Raw genomic sequence first — 7,239 nt, 5'->3', positions numbered from 1 at the left:
CATTATAACATGTATAGGTCAATAGACAGCATAAATACAGCATAAGGAATTCTGTAGTGGCTACAAATCCTCAGTGCAGTAAAGAAACAAATGTAATGTGAAGATATGTTCATTCAGTTTTAATTAAGAACGTCTTCTTAATCAATGGAGACATTTTAAAGCACCACGTCCAGTCCTTTAGGTGGATGGAATATCTCGAACAGCACCTGAGCACATTTAAATAAGGTCTGGAGCATGTTTAGACAAAAGTAACTGTAGCTGTAAATGGATGATTTTACATTACGAGTAGAGTTAAAGCAGTATCTGTGTGAACAAACAGGAGCCACACCTCTGAAGTCAATAAACATTTACTATGGGATGTGTTGCATTCCTGATGCTGTTACTTCCTTTTTAAACTTTTTTCCCCCCCTACACACACTTAATATTTTTTTTCCACCGAGCCTCCTTCCTCTTCACTTTCATATATTTATATTGTGCCACCATTTATACACGGAGCCCAGCAGGAGATTCCTTGCTGCACGCCTGCTTTGCTGCTGCGGCTGCTGCGTGCCCTGGTTTGAATTTCAGAATATAAGCGACTGGCTTCCCATACTGACAGCTGATGATGTCATGGAAACTCTTCTGAGCAGCGCACTTAAAAACTGGAGAATGATTTATAATGAAATGCAGCCCCTGACTTTTTTCAGGGGGATGTGAGGCTTGACTCGGGGCACGAGCGGGGAGTTTTTATGTTCATTAAACTTTTGACATTTATGCTTCTAAGAAATCAAATGCAGCCACTACAGTCCAGCAACGAGATTTCTTTTATGTTGTCATACTTGGTGGGGAACTTGTGGGGCCTTAATGCCTATTTTGCCACAGATTCTAACTGTAAACATCTCTCAACCAAACCTCACTTGACTCGTTCCTTTCTGTGAGAGAAGAGCTGAAGAAAGCTTCTGGAGCATATGAGCAAACCACTCAGGCCTCAGGCTTTGCAACTGCACGATACGACTGACAAGTGGATATTTTCAATCCTGTTAAGAGGAGAGTAGGTGTTACATAAGGCAAAAAGTCCTGACGAAAATCCCTGGTCCGTCTGTCCTCCTTCATCCCCTCAGGCTGCTAATACACCAGCGATGCCAGAAATTCCAAACAACAATGAAAGGCTTTGTGAGGAGTGGAGTTGCCACTAAAAAGGGGAAGAGCTGCACTTATTTGGACAAAAGGGAGGGGAGAGAGGGTCATAGAGGTGGAGATGGTGGAGCTGGGGGCTTGGGGGTTGGCTGCTTGTGCACCTGCACAAGTGTAGCTTCTTGGGAAAAAGGAAGCAAACAGGATCTAAAACTCAAACAACATCCTGTAAACCCCCCTGCTCCCCCTGTCCCACAAGTGTTTATGCGTTTTTTCCTGCTCCGCTCTGCAGAAAAGTGGGAAAGAGATGAATCAGCCGGAGTGAGGTTAGTGCAAGGATGGGATGGGTGAAGCGAGCGAGGACTTCCTCCGCTCGCCGGCCACTGCTCATCTACATACGTGTCATCTCCCCCTGTCACACAAAGATTTCCTTTCTGATTGTAATGATCAATGTGGGAATAATTAGATATCAGATCCTGTTTTGGTGAATAAAGGTGTAACACATGGTAAACCCTCTTAAATATTAATTTACCACTGCTGACTATGACTAATATTTGTGTCGCCTTGTTGTATAGTACTTAAAATATTGTGGGAAATTTCGAAAGAGAGGAAATTCTGTGGGGAAAGACACTATTTAGAAATCATGTACAGTAGCTCACACACATCCTTTTTTAATCTTTCCTTTATGTAGAAGTTTTTATGCCCATGGAGGAAAGAAGATAAAACATCTTCTGCAGAATCCTGTCACATAGGTCATCAGCTTTTCTAACACATAATCAAATATAACATCCTTAATAATATTTGTTCCTACAATCAGAGATTTAAAAGGTGTCGCCTTTGTCATTAGGAACAGTGTGAAAAATTATTGGGATGGGCAGAAGTGACCATTCTGAAAAAAGAAAACAAGCAAAGAAGAAACTAAATACTAAAATATTATTTCTAGTTCTGCTCTGTGCATTTTGTCCAAAACATCATTAGTACACGGCCTGTTCATTTTAACAGCAATTCTAACAAACTGAACTCTGCAACTGTTCTCCATCACTTTTGGTGACTAAAAAGCCTTTCAACATCCACGAGTCCTGTAAATGATGCGTTTAATGTTGGATAAAAATATTAATGTGTATTCTGAAGGCATGTTCTATTTAAACTGATTGCTTGTCTCAGGGGAGATACAGCTTGCACAGCACAGTATTGCTGTACTTGACTGGTCTGGCCACACACTCAGAATGAACATCGTGTCTGCTGACCACAGAGGAAGTGAGTGCCAAAGAGGAAGTGAATGTCCAGTATGTGTGCACAGCCAAGGGGAAGAAGAAGTGTTATAGTTGTTCGCCGAGTGGGAGCGGCGCATTTAGGGGTATCCTGTGCACAATAAATGCTTCCGGCTTTAAAACCACAAAACAACCAGAGAGGGAAGGCAGGGAGAGTGCATGGAGGGAAACTGAGATTCTAAATCCCCTGACGTGTGAACCTGCCCACCACAAACTCAGGTGGAAACTATACAGCACCCGCAGAAAAACACAGTCACCCTTACAAGGGCTGGCTCCCAGTCGTCCCTATAGAGCGAGTTCCTATAGAGGTTCAGGGACTCCACAATGGAAAATTGATGTTTTTCAGTTTAGCAGGCACATTCCTGCACACACATGCACACAGACGCAGACATGATGGGGCCCCTCCTGACGTGCAGCATGGATAGCTTATTAAACTTACGAGAACATCAGATTACTGGGCATTATGAAATGATTGAACAAAATCTGTGATGCAATGGGGCAGCAGGATCGACAAAGCCTGTTCCTGGCTCTCAGCCTGCACTTATCTGCAACAGGTTGTGCATTACCTGAACCTGACAGTGATCTGATGAGGCTCATCGGAATCAAGATAATAAGAGCAGGATGTTTTCATCCCTCTTGCAGTCTGGACAAACACACCTCTGTGCACTTTACTGTAGCTGCAGATTGAAGCGATTCAGTCTGATGGCCCAGTTTTTGGACTAAGGATGCTATTGTTCAAGTTTCAAAGGATTAAACACACATTTTTTTACATAAGCTAGACAAGCAAGTTTATTTAAAGTAAAACATAGTTTCTGCATCCTACATATCACAGGATGGAGAAATAGATTTGAACAGTCTCAAAACAGAGATGGAAACAGGAAAACAGGCTAAAATGGCAAATTTAAAGTGGAACTTAATCCAAAATGAGGTGGTATTTATATAAAATGTAAAAAAGAAAAACACCACGACATCCCATTCACGGAATATCAGTCACACCAGCAACAGTGACAGGTTACAAGTCAGTTAAAGAATAATAAATAGAAAAATTACATTTACTAAAGCGAATGAAGGAAATGTCACTTAAAATTCTTTATATTTCATTGTAACGAAACAAACTGAGTCGTCCAGTTCCAAAGATTTCAGGAGATTGTTACAGCATAAAAGGTCGACTCCACCTGTAACGATGAAAACTACTTTGCAAACAGACAGCAAAATGTAATTTAATGCAGAATAAATAAATCTGCTCATAAATAAAAATATAGTGAAACTTGATGTCAATGAAACCTCCATCATGTTCTGACTCTTCTTCTGATTTCCCTCTTTGAATGATGAATACAGACTACTGCCACCTGCTGGTATAGAGAGTTATTTCCTAGTGCTAATATTTCACCCAAAGGTGACGAATGGCGACACAAGTTAGTCTTGGTTGGTGTTTCAAACCTCCTCCAAGGAAACAGGACATGTTAGGAAAGTGTTTTCACCGCTTGTCAAGACAAGAACTTTGAATAAAAGCACCTGACAAATGACTAAACAAACGTCTAAATGTCACTGTTAGTTTAACTGAGTACTGTGACCCCACCGCCATTTATTTCTTACAGCCGTCCTCTAGTTTGTCTATTCCTGAATGTCCGATCAGGTATGTGTGGACCTGTGGAGTCTGTTACAAAGTGGGTGTAGGTGCCTACGTGATGTACCCCACTGCCAAACTTGTGCCTCACCCCTGCCAAAAGCAACCGCCCCTCTGCTTTTTGTTTGGGCAACTCACACTGACAGGTTCAGCTGTTATTAGCCATCTTGTGGCAGTCTCACCTTTGGCAAAGCCCTCCTTACAGGCTCTGAAGAGAGAGGAGAACACACACAACACATACCAGGTTTACCCAGAGTTATGCCCACTCTCACTGTCATCAGTCACTTGTTTACTCTTGGTAAATAACAGCGAGTGCGTCGCTGGATGCTGCAGCTGTCTGAAATCGCAGTGGGGGCCAAATGAACTCTGGGTCCACAAGCTGGAGTCTGTCACACACCCATAGGCAAGTGTACACCCTGTTTAAACAAGCATCTGAAGTTGTATGTAAGTAATTAATAGTCGCCATATCACACCTAGACTGGGTCAACATGTAATTTACAATATCTGGACTCTCCGCTGACAAGATACAATACTGTGCTGACCTTTCTCAGGTTTGGAGAGAATGACGTGTCATGTATGTTATCTATGTACACTAAATGTGCATTATCGTGCACTCAGTCTTCTGTCAGTAAATAATGATCTGTAGCATCTGGAAGGTAAAGGTTTTTATTCTGCAGAGTTACTGTAGCTTCTCTCATCACTACAGGCCAGTACAGCCCCAACATGTTGTCCATCTAATGAGAAACACAGTGTTATGGACATTGTTACGCCCGCCTCAGGCCCTTTTGTTTCTCTTTTCCTTTTCCATGTGTTTTTACTGCGTGCCCCTGATTGGTGGGTGAACCAGCAGATCGTTGGTTACATATTGTAACCACGGCTTCTATGAGTACATTGATGATACATTACATGATTCTACAGCGACTTCACAAACAGTTACGGACCAGCTTCACAGACAGTACTATAGCTATCTTCTTCATTTAAGAGTTAAATCAGGAGTAAGTGACATTTTATCTGTCTATACAGGAGAGATGCTGACAATTATGTTGGCAATGCAGTGTGTTAAAGACGAGAGACCGTTGAGAACAGTAATATGTTCAAATAACACGAGAATAACTTACGTGTTCTAGATACAATACTGAGACAAGGGGACTAATTCAAAACTTTCATGACAGGAATTTGATATTAGAGCTGGATGAATGGAGATAAATATAAATATATCTGAAGAGAACAAACTATTAGAGAGAATCAGGTTTTTATTTTTACCGGGAGTTCCGACTCACACTCTTTCCGGTAGGTGGCGGTAAAGCCCCACTAAGTTGTTTCCAACCGTAATAAAGGAGAAGAAGAAGAAAAGCGCGGGGTTTTTAAACCTCGTGCCCCGCCCACTTCCGCCAATTAGCCGCGTCTGGTTCAAGTTTCTGGAACAAGCTAGCTCCATAAATGTGATAAATGATATTTCGCTGCAGGAAGATTTTCTGGAGGTTTTATTGCTGTGTGGCTCCCTGCTGCCTCTTCTACCACTTGTGTAGGTGGTTGATGTTTGTTACCTGCTCTTAATGGCGGACACGGAAGTTCACCTGTGCCGTGGTAAGTGATAAGTGCGGACTCTGATTAGCTTGTGTGTTTTGATCACTTGGTTCTAATCAGGCCTGTTTTTGACTTTGCTTCAGTAACAGATTAATAAACTACCTTATGAGGCCTGTGTTGATTTTCTGCAGGCTCATGTGTGATTGTTTTTGCTTCTTCTGGGTCATTTCTGCCTCTCAAGCTTCTGGTTTATCAATCCTTTTAGCTAATTGTGCATTTTCTGCTGTTTGGCGCATTAATTATGTTTTCACTACGTTTTGCTTTCCTAGTGTTGACATGTAGTGTTACTATTATGTGGTGAGCTGATGGTTTCGCAGGAGTTTGTTGATGTTTGACTAACATGGAGGTTTTTGATTCATTATAAGGAAAACTTCCATCAGCTGCCTAATTGGCTCAGTGGATGTAAACATGATTTTCTCACACAAAACCCATTCTTCTGGAAAATACCTGGCATGTTGTTTTAGTACTTCACTGTTTCAGTCAAACCTCTTTCTGAGTTTTCATTTATTCATCTGTTGTCTTGATGTTTTCTTCATGTCCACCTAAACAGTGGCTAATAGACCGTTATTTGTCAACATAAGTCCCCAGTTTGTTGTGCTGAGCTTATTTCTTTTATTGATGTTATCAAAGTCTGGCCTCCTCTGTTGTGACAATGACATGATTAAAAACTTGTACCACACAGGATTTTCGCTTGCATTTGATGGACTGAAGCACTTTATTAATGCTGCATACAGAACATAAGCAAGTTTCCACTTTTTTGGTGCGTAGAGGGGATAAATGAGGGGAGAAATAAGGGTGGGCGATATAACTTTGTCTGCAGCAAGACAGTGGAAACAGCTACTGTTGTTGTAATGATTTGGTCGGCCTACTGGACTGTGGCTGGTTTGTGGGTTTTGACTCATATCGTTAGGCAAGAGATGAGAGCAGGCATTTAAAATGACTGACAAAGGGGAAACTTATGCCACAAGATTCCACATGTTACTTCCTTTCTTTGTTGTCGGCTTTGTTTTTGGTCACAGTATTTGTTAGTACAGAGTGGAGGTACTGTGCATTGGGATGGGCAGTGCATGCATCTAGAACCAAGTCAAAGCTGCATAAGAAGAGTGCATTAGTCTGTTAAAAAGGCTTTTTAACCATTAACATGGAAGAAAACCTGAATCTACAGCTTTTCTGCCTATGCACTCATTCATGTTGCATTCAAAATGCTAACCTGCTTTTGTTTCTCAGTTTGTAGTGGGAGCTAATTTTACTTTGTGAATGAAAGCTGGATTAATATTGTGATAATTCCATTCATCGTGATATTTCTGGCCTCAATAGTAGTAGCATGAAAACATGATACGGCACGTCCCTGATGTGATGAGTGATGAAGTCCAAGCCTGGAAGCTCAATATCACCTCTCCACAAACTCTCAATCATGATAAATCACAGATATGTTAATGCTCCTTTAATACTGTGTAGCTGGTAAACAGTCTCTATCAGTGTTGACCTTCACGCAGATGATTTACACACCAGTAGCTGTGACCAATCTGATATGGTCTGCTGTGCCTGGCTGACACGCAAAGAAAGCTTCAGATTCATCAGCTCTCGCAGCCACTACTTCAAGGTTGTATCAGTTCAGGGCTGCTGCAGAACTAAGGATTA

Source organism: Anabas testudineus, chromosome 19, assembly GCF_900324465.2.
Source record: "Anabas testudineus chromosome 19, fAnaTes1.2, whole genome shotgun sequence".
Classification (NCBI taxonomy): Eukaryota; Metazoa; Chordata; class Actinopteri; order Anabantiformes; family Anabantidae; genus Anabas; species Anabas testudineus.
This window is presented reverse-complemented; position numbering follows the sequence as displayed.